This window comes from Thalassophryne amazonica, chromosome 6, assembly GCF_902500255.1.
Source record: "Thalassophryne amazonica chromosome 6, fThaAma1.1, whole genome shotgun sequence".
Classification (NCBI taxonomy): domain Eukaryota; kingdom Metazoa; phylum Chordata; class Actinopteri; order Batrachoidiformes; family Batrachoididae; genus Thalassophryne; species Thalassophryne amazonica.
In genome coordinates this window covers 89976452-89995091 of record NC_047108.1, presented here as the reverse complement: position 1 = coordinate 89995091, position 18640 = coordinate 89976452, and the positions used below count along the sequence as shown (strand labels likewise).

The window sequence follows — 18640 nt, the reverse complement described above, 5'->3', positions numbered from 1 at the left end:
GAAGAAAGGCCCACAGTTTAAGAAGCTACAAGTCCACAAGCTGCAAGACACAGACACAAAAATGGAGTTCCAGGCCAAACTAGAGGAGAGACTGGGTGGAGAAGAAGGCCTGCCTGACGACCCTGAACAACAGTGGATGAGATTAAAGACCATTCTTCAGGAGACGGCAGCAGAAGTAGTGGGCTTCTCAGCCAGGAAAAATAAAGACTGGTTTGATGAGTCTGATGCACAGATCCAGGAACTACTAGAAAAGAAACGTGCATGCTACAAGACTTTTTTAGCTAAACTGATGACCACTCTGCCAAGACAGCTTACAGAAATGCCTGCTCCACACTGCAAAGCAAGCTCTGCATACTGCAGAACGACTGGTGGCTAGCTTTTGCGGAGAAGACACAACAACATGCCGATGCCGGAGACATGCGCTCCTTTTATGAAGCCCTTAAGACCATCCATGGGCCAGCACATCAAGTGCAAGCACCCCTGCACTCCTCAGATGGCTCCACCCTTCTGACGGACAAGGAAACCATTATGCAGCGTTGGTCAGAACACTTTGAAAACCTCTTCAGTAACAAGCACACTGTGCAAGAGTCATCAACTGAGAAGATTCCCCAGGTGGAGGTGAAATGGGAACTTGATGACCCCCCAAACACTTGGAGATCCGAAAGGCCACCACGCAGCTGAATCCAGGGAAGTCTCCTGGCATAGATGGCATCCCAGCAGAGGTGTACCAAAATGGAGGTGAGGCAGTCCTCGACAAGCTTCAGATTCTTCTCCAGTTTCTGGGAAAAGGAAATGGTTCCACACAACCTTCGGGATGCGGTCATTGTCTCCCTGTACAAGAACAAGGGCGACAAGTCCGACTGTTCTAATTACCGGGGCATCACTCTCCTCTCAATAGCAGGTAAGATTTTGGCTCGAGTGCTGCTCAACAGGCTTACCCCTACTATAGCACATGAAAATACTCCCGAGAGTCAGTGCGGATTTCGGGCCAACAGGGGAACCACCGACATGATCTTCGTCCTGAGAGAGATCCAGGAGAAGTGCAGAGAACAGAACATGGCCCTTTATGCAGCCTTCATAGACCTAACCAAGGCTTTTGAAACGGTCAGTCGTGAGGGTTTGTGGAAGATTCTTGCACGCCTTGGCTGCCCTCCAAAGCTCCTCACCATCATCCGCCAGCTGCATGAAGGCCAGATGGGACAAGTGAAGTACAACGGGACTCTGTCTGGCAGCTTCCCCATCTCAAATGGCGTCAAACAAGGTTGCATCCTCGCGCCCACTCTGTTCTCCATCTTCTTCAGCATGATGCTTCGTGAGGCCAAAGAAGACTTGACAGACGGCATCTATATCCGCTTCAGAACCGACGGAAGTCTGTTTAACTTGCGGCGCCTTCTGTCCCACCTTAAGATCACAGAACAGCTAATCATGGAGCAGCTCTTCGCAGATGACTGCGCCCTCATCGCCCATACGGAGCAAGCCTTGTAGCACATTGTCAACTGTTTTGCTGAAGCAGCAAGAGCCTTCGGCCTCACCATCAGCCTGAGAAAGACAGAAATGCTATATCAACCGGTCCCCATACAGCATATACCCCACCCCAAATCAACATCGAGGGTACCAGCCTGAATGCAGTAGAGCACTTCATGTATCTCGGTAGTGTTATCTCAAAGGACGCATCTGTTGCCAAGGACCTAGACAGTCGCCTTGCCAAGGCTAGCAGTTCTTTTGGTCGACTCTCAAAGAAAGTCTGGCAGAATCATGCACTGCGCCTTTCCACAAAAGTGCAGGTCTACAGAGCCATTGTGGTCCCTACCCTCCTGTATGGAGCTGAAACCTGGGTTCTGTATCGCCAGCAGATCAGATTACTGGAACGCTTTCATCAGCGTTGTCTCCGAAACATCTTCGGGATCAAGTGGCAGGACTACGTCTCAAATGAGGACATCCTTACCAGAGCCAAATTGCTCAGCATGGAGTCTATTATACTCAAACAACAGCTTCGTTGGGCAGGCCACGTAGCCAGGATGGATGATACACGCATGCCGAAATTAATTCTCTTTGGCGAGCTCAAGGAAGGGAGACGAAACCAAGGGGCCCCCAAAAAGCGCTATAAGGATCAGCTGAAGAAACAGCTCTCCCTTGCAGGCATTCAGCATCAGTCATGGCAGCATCTAGCTACAGATAGACTCAGGTGGCGTTCCAGCATCAAATCCGCCCCTGAAGTTTGAGGCAGAAGAAGTGAGGCCTCACGCCAGAAGCGTCAAAGACAGAAAGAGCGGGCAGCAGCACAAGCCCAGCCTACTCAAGTGTTCATTTGCCCCAAGTGTAACAGGTCTTGTGCATCCTGCATCAGACTTTTCAGCCACCAGAGGGCTTGTAGAAAATAAACTAAAAAAAAAAAAAAGCCTTCCCACTATCCTCTCAAGCGAGGAAACTGCCAACCAACAACAACAATCAAACATGCCCCAATCACTCACATATTTGAAAATGAGGTACAAACTGGAACTCATTGCCTGACAAAAAGTATATCCAGATCTAATTTGGATTGAGGACATTTGAATTTAATATTGAAAAGCCCATTTGGTGTACACTTTGCATTATGTCTCAATCAAAAGTGAAACAGTCACTCATTTGTGACAATGAGGTGGGAACTGGCACTCTCAATGAATAGACTAAGTTTGATTTGCATGTGATCCGTGTTGTGGATATTTGATTTTAAACATCCTTTTGATCTATATTTTGTATTATATTTTAGCTTATGAAAAGCCACTTACAGATCTTTGACCTTTAAATTTTTCCAAGCTAAATCCAAGGTAAAAATTTGTGGAATTGGAAACGAGAGCTGGTGGATGTTTGTGCTCTACGAGCGCGTACTCTAGTTTACATGTGTTTTTTATTTTCCATATAGCATCTGATAGGAGCCTATAATGGGTGACAACATTATGGAAGCAATGTTCGGTACGCATACCGGTATTCCTGTTGCCATATTTTCAATATGTCAGCACTGGATGAGGTGAGCAGTTAGTCTACAGTTTGTACAGGAGCTTCAAACAGTTTGAATGGTCTTGCTGTCTCACAGAGCTGTGGCGCTGCAACAACGCACAAGTTTTAGAAACATATTTATGCTGTTTTTCGATGAAATACACACAAACTCTGCATATCATCTGGCTATATTAACAAAGAACCAACAACAGCTAAAAACAGAACAGCAACATACCTGTGGTAAGTTTGTTTATTTATTATTTTTTATAAATTAGTGCTATTTTTCTCAAAATATGCTCAAAGCCTCTTTCTGAGGATGGAATGAAATAAAAGCATGAATAAATCTTAACTGTCAATCAGGTTGCGCTTTACACAAGTAAATACAGGCCAGGGACACAACCAGAAGGGCAAGAGGATGGAACAGCCCCCCCCAAAGGAAATGTCCACTTTTGAAGACATTTTTTGCATATACTACTAATACAAAAATTTATAGACAAAGTGATCTTTATGACCCTTTATGATTAACACAGTTAGGCATGGCGTCACCTTTCCCTGATTAGAGACACTGGGGCCTTCTCCTGGTGCCAGTCCTTGGGGGAGGGGGATGGAGATCACAGGTGAGTGCCTGGTGGCCGGGTCTATGACCATGGGACTAAGTCGGGCTCACCCTGAGAAACATTATGTCATCTCTATGTGGACTCACCACCTGCAGGGAGTCTGTAGAGGGTCTGGTGCACTACTTTTCTGGCAGTGGAGAGGGGCAAATGCCCACACAGACTGACACTCGGTTATATATTAATTTTAATTAAATTTGTGTAAGCATTACTAAGTGTATAAACATATCAATTATGGACACATCTGAACAACTTTATTTACATTTTAATTCAATTCAAGGAACTACCTGGTGCTAAACCACCAGATATTCCCATCTCTGTCAATTATACAAAACTTTAAGCTTACTGAGTGAACTATCCACAAATATTAGATGTGCTGTGGTAGAATTACATTACCCCAGTCCCCCGTGCAAAACTAACCCATCTGAATGGGGTTAAAAATAAATAAATAAAATAATAATAATAATACACTTGAAGTTCTCATCTAGTGGTCATACTTGTGATGTACAAATGTTCAGTGCAGTGATTTATTGGCTCCTATCAAATGTGCTGTTTTTTTGTTAAAACGTCTTTCTTGTATTCACACTCTCTCGTAAATGATTGAGAATTTTTTGGTGACATGCCTTCCAAGTGGAGATAAGGGTAATGTGTCATTCTATCCAATCAAATATGATTTGGGCAATCATCTGACCCTTCCCAGTCTATAAAATCTGAGCTGGATTATTATAGTAATTCCTCCACACCCCCCTCCACTTGACTCAGAATTATCGCAATGGCAATTATTTTGTGATGAGGTTGTCAACAGTGTTTTATGTCAGGCAAAATGTTTGCACATTCAAACCACAATCAGAGTTCTGTTCAAGGCAAATGGTCTTCACCCATCCTGAACAGCAATCACAGTAAGCTATGTCAAGTCAACAAAATACAGGCTAAAAGTGTAAAATAATGATTTCTGTGGTGAGTAACAATGGACTGTGCTTTTCAGCAAAACAAAAAGACCTCAATTTAAACAACTAATGAAAGCAACTGTAATTACTAAGCTTACAATGCAGGTACATGTTTTCCTACCCTATACCTGCAGTTCTAATGTTCTTTGATTAACTTTTTCTCCAAACACTGTACTGCCTCAGCTGGGCACATAATGGGAGGGGAAATTGGAAGCACCGCTAAAAAAAAAAAAAGCAAATACTATTTCCTCCCTTCTGACATGATCTAGCTGCACAGCAGAGCCGTGCTTGAGTCTTGCTATTCATTATACTGACAACATGCAGATTTCTACTATCAAATGATGGCACAGTTTCCTGAAAACTTCATTGATGAGGATATCAAAGACTTGTGGAACTGCTTTCCTCTTGGGGGCTTCATGAGGTTTGGATGGTGCGGGGTCACAACAAACAAGCTCCAACACTATCAAAGCAGTTAGTCTCAACAGCTACCTCACCGAGAGAGCAGTAGGTTTCTGCACACCAGCTCCATCCATGATTTAATTAATATAGACTGATTAGGACACACACAAAAGTACCATGTCAGCTTGATTAGCTTGATGGAGCAAAAACACGCTACCTACAACTGGAGCTATGTGTTTAAATGTCACTTGACAAAATTATCTCAAGCTCCAAAAATATTGCAGTTAGAGTTTGAACTGTCAGAATTTCTTCTTTGTAGAAGGGGGATATACATCCTTTTGACATCCATTACACTGCAGAGAAGATGTACCATTTGAGTGCAATTTCAAGAAATAAAATAATAAACCAAAACTTTCACTCACTGATCGAAGAACCTTCGCTGCACGAAGATGCAGATCCCGGTAACCGGCAGCAGTGACTATGATGGCAGCAATTCCAGTCTGATGATGGACAAGAACTTTCCGACGTCCTGCCACAATGACAGAAATAAATGACTATATAAACAAGAGCAATCAGAGATTTCTGACATCCACCAATCCAGATCTGGATCACCTCCAAAATTCAGTGGAGTCTTTCATGCTCTAATATCTATCTGTGGTGCAAATCTGGTGAGAATCTGTGAAGTAGCTTTGATGTAATTCTACATAAAGTGAAACTTGATCCAGAATCCGGAGTCTTCCATTGCCTAATCACCTAATCTGGCCTAATCTGTGGTTCAAATGCTGTGCAGTACAACCCCTGGCAAAAATTATGGAATAACCGGCCTTGGAGGATGTTCATTCAGTTGTTTTTTTGTAGAAAAAAAGCAGATCACAGACATGACACAAAACTAAAGTCATTTCAAATGGCAACTTTCTGGCTTTAAGAAACACTATAAGAAATCAGGAAAAAATTGTGGCAGTCAGTAACGGTTACTTTTTAGACCAAGCAGAGGGAAAAAAATATGGAATCACTCAATTCTGAGGAAAAAATTATGGAATCATGAAAAACAAAAGAACGCTCCAACACATCACTAGTATTTTGTTGCACCACCTCTGGCTTTTATAACTTGCAGTCTCTGAGGCATGGACTTAATGAGTGACAAACAGTACTCTTCATCAATCTGGCTCCAACTTTCTCTGATTGCTGTTGCCAGATCAGCTTTGCAGGGTGGAGCCTTGTCATGGACCATTTTCTTCAACTTCCACCAAAGATTTTCAATTGGATTAAGATCCGGACTATTTGCAGGCCATGACATTGACCCTATGTGTCTTTTTGCAAGGAATGTTTTCACAGTTTTGCTCTATGGCAAGATGCATTATCATCTTGAAAATTGATTTTCATCATCCCCCAAACATCCTTTCAATTGATGGGATAAGAAAAGTGTCCAAAATATCAACGTAAACTTGTGCATTTACTGATGAGTAATGACAGCCATCTTCCCAGTGCCTTTACCTGACATGCAGCCCCATATCATCAATGACTGTGGAAATTTACATGTTCTCTTCAGGAAGTCATCTTTATAAATCTCATTGGAACGGCACCAAACAAAAGTTCCAGCATCATCACCTTGCCCAATGCAGATTTGAGATTCATCACTGAATATGACTTTCATCCAGTCATCCACAGTCCACGATTGCTGTTTCCTTAGCCCATTGTAACCCTTGTTTTTGTCTGTTTAGGTGTTAATGATGGCTTTCGTTTAGCTTTTCTGTATGTAAATCCCATTTCCTTAGGCGGTTTTTTTACAGTTCGGTCACAGACGTTGACTCCAGTTTCCTCCCATTCATTCCTCATTGTTTGTTGTGCATTTTCGATTTTTGAGACATATTGCTTTTAAGTTTCTATCTTGATGCTTTGATGTCTTCCTTGGTCTACCGTATGTTTGCCTTTAACAACCTTCCCATGTTGTTCGTATTGGTCCAGAGTTTAGAGCACCGCTGAGTGTGAACAATCAACATATTTTCCAACATTGCGGATGATTTACCCTCTTAAGAGTTACTGACTGCCACAATTATTTTTCCTGATTCTTATAGTGTTTCTTGAAGCCAGAAAGTGCCATTTGAAATGACTTTAGTTTTGTGTCATGTCTGTGATCTGCTTTTTTTCTACAAAATTACAACTAACTGAATGAACATCCTCCGAGGCCGGTGATTCCATAATTATTGCCAGGGGTTGAGTTTTGATGTAATGATGGCCAACAGACAGACAAATGAATAAACACCGATGTTTTATTACATCCTTGGCGGACGTAATAACTCATTTTTTAGGCGTAATTGATAATCAGAAGAATGGTAAGTTGTAAGATATTTAACAGAAAAATCCCAGTGATGGGCATCATGAAGTCTCTCTCAGAAGCCAGTTATCAGACTTGATCGCATCTACTGAATTCTGCCAGAGCTTCCTCTTTCTTCAAAACATGACTTTAATAAATGTCTACATAAACAAGAAAGCAAGCAAATAAACCATTGTAAACTACCACACACAAAAAAAAAAACTAAGACAAAAGTTTGAACATAGTCACACTAGTACTTTACCGTGAAGCTTCATCTGTTTGTTTTCCATCTTCAAGCAGCTCAAACTCCATGGGCATCGTGGGCTCAATACTAGCCAGAGTCACTTTGGACGATTCCCACAGTATGCTCAGAGAACTGAAGTTGTCAAACTTTCTTCCTTCTCGATCAAAAGCAGCAAGGTCCAAAATGGGATCACGGTAATTTGAAACTGGACCCTGGAAAAGAGTTCACAAGATTAATTAATTTAATAATTATCTAAATTAGGATCTATATATATATATATATATATATATATATATATATATATATAATATATAAACAAACAAAGAGAAACCATACAGATGTATAGAAGTGTTATTTCTTGCTAACCTTTTACAAAAGTATAATTGGGGGGGCTGGGACCAAACAAATTTATATAGAAAAAACAGCCGTCTGGGAGTGTGTTGTGGCATCTTGGATTATTTTGTTTGGGCAACCAACATACTTCAAGATGCCTTCACTTGGATGGACAGTCGCTGTTTCACATTGCTCAACATTTACTTAAAATATACTTCTTGTGTCTTTTGGCCCACCCTAGTTGAGGGCATAGGGACCAGTTGCTGCTGTAAAATGCCCACTCTGATTGAAATAAATGGCAGCTGGTCACTGTGCCTGTTTCCTGTAGCAAATGTGACCAAGGTGTGATGGGGGTTCCAAGCCATGCTTGACAGCACGGTACACAATTGTACATCTATGCTGGACAAATTGTGTAATGACACCATATTTAAAACAGCCAAAGTGTTTTGTACATTGTATCTTTAGAGGTTTGCATATCAGAAAAATAAATAAATAAATCAAAATAAACGGCAATGCTGACATGTTTCTTGAAAGACTAATATCGGCTATACTATGGGCCAGCTGATATATCGGTAGGCTGTAGGACAACAGCCAGGAAAGTAATACAAAATTGAATAAAAGAAATACTGTTTAAAAGAACAAGTAACACAGCTAACAGGAAGGGAAACATGGCAACCTTACAAGCAGAACACATTGAAACATACCACTTGTTTGCTCTGCTGGAGCAGTGGGCAGGTTAAGTCCAGTTGTGGGCTGGTGTACACTGGGACCAGAGTTAGGCGCGATGGAGGAGCACATACAAACTTAACGACCGCATGATCCACGGCAGGATAAGGATTTGTGAGACTGGCCTTGTTCCCCACCAACACCTCCAACACCTGAAGAAGATACAATATTGACAACTCAAGTAAAATGACAAATGAGTACAAATTGTACTCTGTGTATATGTTTATATACTGCAGTTCTGAAGAGATGTGTCAGGTACAGATCACAGCAGTAATATAAACAGACATGCACATAAGTGGTGCTCATGGTGCTTCTGCATGCTAAAAATAAATGATGCGCAACAGAAAACACAAGGGAAGCGCGTCATAAGAGGAAAGCAATGACAGATTGTAGGAAGTGTTTCCCTCTCCTGTGCATCCATGATTTTTAAGCACACACAAGCACCATAAGTACCATTTATGTGTACCTCTGAATATAAATAACTACAAACATATTATAAACCTACAGTTTGGAATTTGTGTTCTTATTCAAGATTCATGGATAAAAGTTAAAATAGATTTTTATAAGCACCTCATGTCAAAGTCAATTAAATACAACCTGATCTCTGTGGTCCTACCTGCTCCCCCAGGGCCCTGCAGGTTGCTTTGACCCAATGTTGGTTATAGTTGTGTGATGAAGGACTGGTCAGAGTAAGGCTCACACTGCCTCATCCTCAGCACTCAAATTACAGATGAACTTTGATGGTTCTAAAATCCAAGGCCTTGGACCACCCTCGAACAACATGTCTTTAGATGATCCCAGAGTCACCAAAGTCACAGACACAGGATCAACTGCCTGTCACAGAAGATTATGTTATGATAAGTAAATAAGTAAATCGTGAGTTCATGCAATTTGCTTTTGCTATGCAATGTTTTTAAAACATTAAAGTCAACAGAGTTTGGAGACTAAAATATAATAACAGAAGTTCAGGCTTCAAAAGTGTCCGGAACAATTTCAACATTGACAGAGAGAACTTCAACTAATAATTTAAAGTGCACAATTTGTGTCAGCTTTGCCACTCTAATGTTTAGAGAAAATTAATATATATAAACACACCCGAGCACACTATATATACAACCCCTGGCAAAAATTATGGACTCACCGGCCTCGGAGGATGTTCATTCAGTTGTTTAATTTTGTAGAAAAAAGCAGATCACAGACATGACACTATAAGAAATCAGGAAAAAAAAAATTGTGGCAGGCAGTAACGGTTACTTTTTTAGACCAAGCAGAGGGAAAAAACATATGGACTCACTCAATTCTGAGGAACAAATTATGAATCACCCTGTAAATTTTCATCCACAAAACTAACCCTGCATCAAATAAGATCTGCTCGTTAGTCTGCATCTAAAAGGGCGATCACACCTTGGAGAGCTGTTGCACCAAGTGGACTGACATGTATCGTGGCTCCAACCGAGAGATGTCAATTGAAACAAAGGAGAGGATTATCAAACTCTTAAAAGAGGGTAAATCATCACTCAATGTTGCAAAAGATGTTGGTTGTTCACAGTCAGCTGTGTCTAAACTCTGGACCAAATACAAACAACATGGGAAGGTTGTTAAAGGCAAACATACTGGTAGACCAAGGAAGACATCAAGCGTCAAGACAGAAAACTTAAAGCAATATGTCTCAAAAATCGAAAATGCACAACAAAACAATGAGGAACGAATGGGAGGAAACTGGAGTCAACGTCTGTGACTCCAGAACTGTAAGAAACCGCCTAAAGGAAATGGATTTACATATAGAAAAGCTAAACGAAAGCCATCATTAACACCTAAACAGAAAAAAAAACAAGGTTACAATGAACTAAGGAAAAGCAATCGTGGACTGTGGATGACTGGATGAAAGTCATATTCAGTGATAAATCTCGAATCTGCATTGGGCAAGGTGATGATGCTGGAACTTTTGTTTGGTGATGATATGGGGCTGCATGTCAGGTAAAGGCACTGGGGAGATGGCTGTCATTACATCATCAATAAATGCACAAGTTTACGTTGATATTTTGGACACTTTTCTTATCCCATGTTTGGGGATGATGAAATAATCAATCAATTTTCAAGATGATAATGCATCTTGCCATACAGCAAAAACTGTGAAAACATTCCTTGCAAAAAGACACATAGGGTCAATGTCATGGCCTGCAAATAGTCCAGATCTTAATCCAATTGAAAATCTTTGGTGGAAGTTGAAGAAAATGGTCCATGACAAGGCTCCAACCTGCAAAGCTGATCTGGCAACAGCAATCAGAGAAAGTTGGAGCCAGATTGATGAAGAGCACTGTTTGTCACTCATTAAGTCCATGCCTCAGAAACTGCAAGCTGTTATAAAAGCCAGAGGTGGTGCAACAAAATACTAGTGATGTGTTGGAGCGTTCTTTTGTTTTTCATGATTCCATAATTTTTTCCTCAGAATTGAGTGATTCCATATTTTTTTCCCTCTGCTTGGTCTAAAAAAGTAACCGTTACTGCCTGCCACAATTTTTTTTCCTGATTTCTTATAGTGTTTCTTAAAATTTTGTGTCATGTCTGTGATCTGCTTTTTTTCTACAAAATTAAACAACTGAATGAACATCCTCCGAAGCCGGTGATTCCATAATTTTTGCCAGGGGTTGTGTGTATATATATATATATATATATATATATATATATATATATATAACATACACACACACATATACATATACACACACACACAAATTTGGAAATGTTCATGTGTCCATTCCCCATCTTGCCCAAAGAAAATTGGCTAAAAAGTGATGAAGAAAAAGAATCCTTACATTTAGCTTACCCAAGTATTTGTGGCCTCTAAAAAAGCGACTATGTATAAAACTGGCTGCAATTCCTCAATGGTTAATGAGATATTTGTTGCACTCTGATCTGGATTGTGTTGTTTAAACTCCATTGTGGTGTACAGAAGCAAAAATCGTATCATTATCCAAATACTTATGGACCTAACCTATCAGCAACCCCATAAAAGTCAACTTTTAACTTAGAGCAGTGATATCCAAAGTATTCCAGAATGGGCCAAGAGGGTGCAGGTTTTCTTTGCAGCCACTGACTCCAGCAGGTGATTTCACTGATTAACATCATTTTGAGCAGATGGGATGAGTTCATCAGTGAAATCACCTGCTGGAGTCGGAGGCTGCAAAAAACCTGCACCCTGTTGGCCCTTTCTGGAAGACTTTGGACACCACTGCCTTAGAGTTTACTAATAGTTGGTTATTTGGGTGGCAGAATGAACACAAAAAACCCCCCCAAAAAACAACAAAAAAAAACATTCAATTCAAGATTACTGCAGCCTGGATCTGCTCTTCTGCCATAAACAAACTCTGAAAGCATAGAAGAAGATCCCACGTAGACTCACTCTGAGAGGCAGATAGGCAGCAATGGTGATCTTAGCACTGAGATGGATGTTGCCATGGGTGTAGCTGACCAAAAGGACTGTGTACCCTGGAGCCAGAGCCTTGGCTCTCACTCCACTGCAGCGGTCCTGGCCTGGGGCCAGCCTCCCTGAATCAACAGGCAGATAATAACAAGTCACACTGTATGACCCCAGGATAACAGCCCAGGATAATATCAAACACTGTTCACAGAAGGTATTTACATCCTGTTCTACTCAATAATGAAAGATTCTCAAAACATGTAAATTGTGCAAACATTAAAATACCTCACAGGGCTAAAATGATTCATGGTGAACTGCCCAGAGAGGGGATAGATAGTAGTCTCTTCCCGCATCTAAGAGGTAACAAGATTTCATTGCAACCAAAGACTCAACCAAATGACACTGAGGACAAGAAAGTGAAATCTGTGCTGTTGCTGCGATGACAACCTGCAACATCCATGCACCTTTATGGTACATGGTTGAAGAGCAGTGGAATCGGCTAACCCAAGAGGCAATCAGGTCTTGATGTAGAAATCCTATGCTGCATGATTTAGAATTATATTTTATTGCAGGCAGTATGAACTAAGGACATTTTTTGTTTTGTGTGTTCAACTTCATTTCATTTGTTAATACAATATTCCTGCATTTAAGGCCTGCAATGCATTAAAAAAGATCTTCAGTTTATCACCAAACATCTGAGAAAATTGAAATATTTAGAACAATGCATCTCAAAGAAAGGTCAGAAGGGATTTGCATATTTTTCCTTCTACAGTGTACAGTATCATGAAATAAATCAAGGTCTCTGGATGTATATCAGTGCTTAAAGGGCAAGTGTGCAGTCACACAGCAGAAGTGTGTATTGTGCACAGACAGACCAGAAATCCAATTATTTTTTTTTTTTTTGGGGGGGGGGGGGGGTGCATTGGAAGAAAGGGAGGCTGTGTGCTCCATACCAAAAACAAAACTGACCATTCAGAATGTTATCAGCAACAAGTTCAAAACCCAGGTTGTGTCATGGTATGGGGTTGAGTCAATGCCCTTGGTAAAGGTAATTTACACTTCTGTGACAACAGCAGTAATGCAAAACAGTACATTGTGTATTAGAGCAAAACATGCTGCCTTCATATTTGCTGGATATATTCCACATTCAGATAAATGGTAAACGGACTGCATTTATATAGCGCTTTTCCATCTGCATCAGACACTCAAAGCACTTTACAATTATGCCTCACATTCACCCATTCACACAAACACCGATGTCAGGGTGCTGCCATGCAAGGTGCTCACTACACACCGGGAGCAACTTGGGGATTAAGGACCTTGCCTAAGGACCCTTCGTGATTTTCCGGTCAGGCTGGGATTTGAACCAAGGCTCCACTGGTCTGAAGCCCAACATTTAACTACTAGACCATCACCTCTCTAGGTGACATGTTTTCTAGAGCTGTCCAGACACGTTTGAGCAAGACAATGCAAAACCACATTCTGCACACATTACGAAAACAAAGCTGCAGAATACAACAGCAAGAGAACTAGACTGGCCTGTCTGCAGTCCTGACCTGTCCCCAATAGAGTGTGTGGAGAATTTAGAGCAAAGAATGATGACACCCAGTACTGTTGCACATCATAAGATGTGTTTGCAGGAAAAATGGGACAAAATAACACCTAAAACACTTCATCATCTGGTATCATCAATGCCAAAACATCTTAAGTGTTGTGAGGAGAAAGCTCAACATTACAAAGAGGATGATGCTTTAGCGTCTTGACTTTTTTTTTTTTTTGGAATGTAGGAATAGATGCATATAAACAAATTAAATGAAGTTGACCACTGTATGTGTGTGATTTTTTTTATGTATTTGCATTTTACACACCATCCCAAATGTTTCTAATTTGGGGTTGTATCTCACAGCATTACATCTTCAGTCTTTAATGCCATCTGGAAAATTAAATAACACATTGGCATGCCACCAAGCAATTCTGCAGTCAGGGGTGTCTACTATAACCTGCTCTGGCATAAAATAAGCACATTTTCCTTCAATTAACAGCCCATTCATACTACCAGAAAAACGTCCAAAGCTTTCATTTCAACAAAGAAAAGCGGAAAGAACACTTGACAAATTTAAAAACTTTCTGACTCAACATTTCAACAGCCATGTCATTCTCCTGTATTAATTGCAACGTGTGTCATCTGGCACATCTTGTATTTGGTGTGACAAGGCAGGCACACACACACAAGTGTGTGCATGTGTTCTTGGTTGATGAGACAACAATGGAAACTGCAAAACCTGTCCACCAGTATGCTTATGCAATATGTAATATGACTCTTTCCATGACATTAGGCTTTTTTCATCCTGGTTCCACAGTGCTTCAATCAAAAAGCAATTACAAGTTACCAATAATGGATGTGGTTCCAAATAAAACTGCCGAAGGTGGTAAACCCTGACGTAATTAAAAACTCACTTTTTTTTTTCTTAAGAGTTGTGAAATTATAATCACCCGAACATACCTTTCAGCAGTTCAAAGACACCATGGTTCTCGTGCTCAACCTGCAGGTCAAAGTGGGAGCAATCACTCAACATGACTCGCTCTTTCTCCACCTCTCCCAGCAGACCAAAGATCCTGAGGGGCAACTCCAAAATCAATCCCACCCTGGCCTCTACTGGACAAGGAGTGAAGTCCATTGCCACAGGCTCAACGACATACACCTTGGGGGGTGGGGAGGCAGAATAAAGAAAAAGCAAGTAGTGATAAAAAAGCCCTCCGTAAAGCTAGGACATCTTACTACTCATCACTAATTGAAGAAAATAAGAACAACCCCAGGTTTCTTTTCAGCACTGTAGCCAGGCTGACAAAGAGTTAGAGCTCTATTGAGCTGAGTATTCCTTTAACTTTAACTAGTAATGACTTCATGACTTTCTTTGCTAAAAAAATTTTAACTATTAGAGAAAAAATTACTCATAACCATCCCAAAGAGGTATCATTATCTTTGGCTGCTTTCAGTGATGCCGGTATTTGGTTAGACTCTTTCTCTCAGATTGTTCTGTCTGAGTTATTTTCATTAGTTACTTCATCCAAACCATCAACATGTCTATTAGACCCCATTCCTACCAGGCTGCTCAAGGAAGCCCTACCATTATTTAATGCTTCGATCTTAAATATGATCAATCTATCTTTATTAGTTGGCTATGTACCACAGGCTTTTAAGGTGGCAGTAATTAAACCATTACTTAAAAAGCCATCACTTGACCCAGCTATCTTAGCTAATTATAGGCCAATCTCCAACCTTCCTTTTCTCTCAAAAATTCTTAAAAGGGTAGTTGTAAAACAGCTAACTGATCATCTGCAGAGGAATGGTCTATTTGAAGAGTTTCAGTCAGGTTTTAGAATTCATCATAGTACAGAAACAGCATTAGTGAAGGTTACAAATGATCTTCTTATGGCCTCAGACAGTGGACTCATCTCTGTGCTTGTTCTGTTAGACCTCAGTGCTGCTTTTGATACTGTTGACCATAAAATGTTATTACAGAGATTAGAGCATGCCATAGGTATTAAAGGCACTGTGCTGCGGTGGTTTGAATCATATTTATCTAATAGATTACAATTTGTTCATGTAAATGGGGAATCTTCTTCACAGACTAAGGTTAATTATGGAGTTCCACAAGGTCCTGTGCTAGGACCAATTTTATTCACTTTATACATGCTTCCCTTAGGCAGTATTATTAGACGGCATTGCTTAAATTTTCATTGTTACGCAGATGATACCCAGCTTTATCTATCCATGAAGACAGAGGACACACACCAATTAGCTAAACTGCAGGATTGTCTTACAGACATAAAGACATGGATGACCTCTAATTTCTTGCTTTTAAACTCAGATAAAACTGAAGTTATTGTACTTGGCCCCACAAATCTTAGAAACATGGTGTCTAACCAGATCCTTACTCTGGATGGCATTACCCTGACCTCTAGTAATACTGTGAGAAATCTTGGAGTCATTTTTGATCAGGATATGTCATTCAAAGCGCATATTAAACAATTATGTAGGACTGCTTTTTTGCATTTACGCAATATCTCTAAAATTAGAAAGGTCTTGTCTCAGAGTGATGCTGAAAAACTAATTCATGCATTTATTTCCTCTAGGCTGGACTATTGTAATTCATTATTATCAGGTTGTCCTAAAAGTTCCCTGAAAAGCCTTCAGTTAATTCAAAATGCTGCAGCTAGAGTACTAACGGGGACTAGAAGGAGAGAGCATATCTCACCCATATTGGCCTCTCTTCATTGGCTTCCTGTTAATTCTAGAATAGAATTTAAAATTCTTCTTCTTACTTATAAGGTTTTCAATAATCAAAATCAAATCAAATCAATTTAATTTATATAGCGCCAAATCACAACAAACAGTTGCCCCAAGGCGCTTTATATTGTAAGGCAAAAGCCATACAATAATTACAGAAAAACCCCAACGGTCAAAACGACCCCCTATGAGCAAGCACTTGGCGACAGTGGGAAGGAAAAACTCCCTTTTAACAGGAAGAAACCTCCAGCAGAACCAGGCTCAGGGAGGGGCAGTCTTCTGCTGGGACTGGTTGGGGCTGAGGGAGAGAACCAGGAAAAAGACATGCTGTGGAGGGGAGCAGAGATCAATAACTAATGATTAAATGCAGAGTGGTGCATACAGAGCAAAAAGAGGTGAATAAAAAGAAACAGTGCATCAATAATCAGGTCCCATCTTATCTTAGGGACCTCATAGTACCATATCACCCCAATAGAGCGCTTCGCTCTCAGACTGCAGGCTTACGTGTAGTTCCTAGGGTTTGTAAGAGTAGAATGGGAGGCAGAGCCTTCAGCTTTCAGACTCCTCTCCTGTGGAACCAGCTCCCAATTCAGATCAGGGAGACAGACACCCTCTCTATTTTTAAGATTAGGCTTAAAACTTTCCTTTTTGCTAAAGCTTATAGTTAGGGCTGGATCAGGTGACCCTGAACCATCCCTTAGTTATGCTGCTATAGACTTAGACTGCTGGGGGGTTCCCATGATGCACTGAGTGTTTCTTTCTCTTTTTGCTCTGTATGCACCACTCTGCATTTAATCATTAGTGATTGATCTCTGCTCCCCTCCACAGCATGTCTTTTTCCTGGTTCTCTCCCTCAGCCCCAACCAGTCCCAGCAGAAGACTGCCCCTCCCTGAGCCTGGTTCCGCTGGAGGTTTCTTCCTGTTAAAAGGGAGTTTTTCCTTCCCACTGTCGCCAAGTGCTTGCTCACAGGGGGTCGTTTTGACCGTTGGGGTTTTTACGTAATTATTGTATGGCCTTGCCTTACAATATAAAGCGCCTTGGGGCAACTGTTTGTTGTGATTTGGCGCTATATAAATACAACTGATTGATTGATCAAAAGAAATTTGAAAGCTCTAAGACTTCAAAGTAAATGTAATATACACTCAGTGATCACAAAAATAACAAAAGTACAAAAGGTGGCAGCACAATATCTCCCGCTGGCAAATGCTGCTTTGGTACAAATACTTGCTACATTTTAATAACATTTCAAGGTATGTGATAGTTGATTTCAGAATGCAGACACCAACTCATGATAACTCTTGATAAAGGGCCAAAACTCTAGTAAAATGGACCCAGCTTGAATGATATAATAATATGCATGTTACCAACCTATAACAAAATTCTTCCTAAAAATGTGAGGGAGGGAGGGATACATTGCCACAACATAATCTCCCTTGGGGCCTTTGGCCAGCGGGGGATCAAAACACCACCATAATGGAACTGAGCATATCGTGGTCCAAAAAAATATTACTAAACACGTTCACCTTTTGCCCAGACTGCTATTTTAGTTTTTTTTTTTTTTTTTAGGTTGAACTCAATTTGATATGCCACAATATTATATTTTTTGGCAACACCTGGAGAGCGTTAAAATCAAAACATTTTAAATACTTTATCCAGCTTATTTAAATTGAATGAAAAACCAAAAGATTAAACAAAAGGATTAAAGATTACCAAAAGGTCTGAGCAGGTGGCTGTGTGGGTTTTTGAACAATAGAAAAATAAAGAATAAGTAAGGCCTGAAGAGGCCCTTAGGCCCATTGGTGCAGGTGCTTATTTCTATATACAGAAGCATGATGCCAGAGTGTCTACAACTCCCTCTGGATGGGACGCCAGTCCAAAGCAGGTCACTTTCACAGTCAAGGTCAGTACCCATTTACAGCTGGGCAAACAGTCTTGTCCAAAGACACAGTTAGCTTGAACAGGTATCAAACTCAGGTCTACATATTGGGAGCCAAACTTCTCAGCCAACTGAACTACTGCCTCCTTGCATGTCAACATTTCACTTTAAAATGTAGACTACTTAACAGTGTCCTACGTTGGCTTACCTTCATCTGGCCATAGTGCAGCGGGTTACGTAGGTCATAAGCATTCACTATGCTGACTCCAATGTCACTGACTGTTGTCATTACTCCTTTCACCGTCACTGAGGCCACTGCTGTGTTGGAAGAAGACCAACTGAAATTGCCACTCCCACCTGTTGCCTGTAAAAAGAAACATAATGGAGTCATAGTACCATGTAAACTACAAAACCTTTATTTCAATTTTGAGCATGTAGAAAATAAATGTGAGGTTCCTCATGGAACACCTTTATTGTATACTGATATGCTCCAATCTT

The 18640-nt window shown here is 40.7% G+C and overlaps 1 protein-coding gene and 1 long non-coding RNA gene across 2 annotated transcripts in view; both read right to left on the bottom strand.

Moving 5' to 3' along the window:
* nup210 (nucleoporin 210) overlaps positions 1-18640 on the bottom strand; it is a 178097-nt gene that overhangs the window by 123689 nt on the left and 35768 nt on the right.
* On the bottom strand, positions 6795-18568 carry LOC117512624. The gene is made up of 4 exons (XR_004561341.1): positions 18556-18568; positions 16828-16834; positions 7099-7101; positions 6795-6980 (listed from the first exon to the last, which is right to left on the bottom strand). It is a non-coding gene; the product is annotated as an uncharacterized LOC117512624 (long non-coding RNA).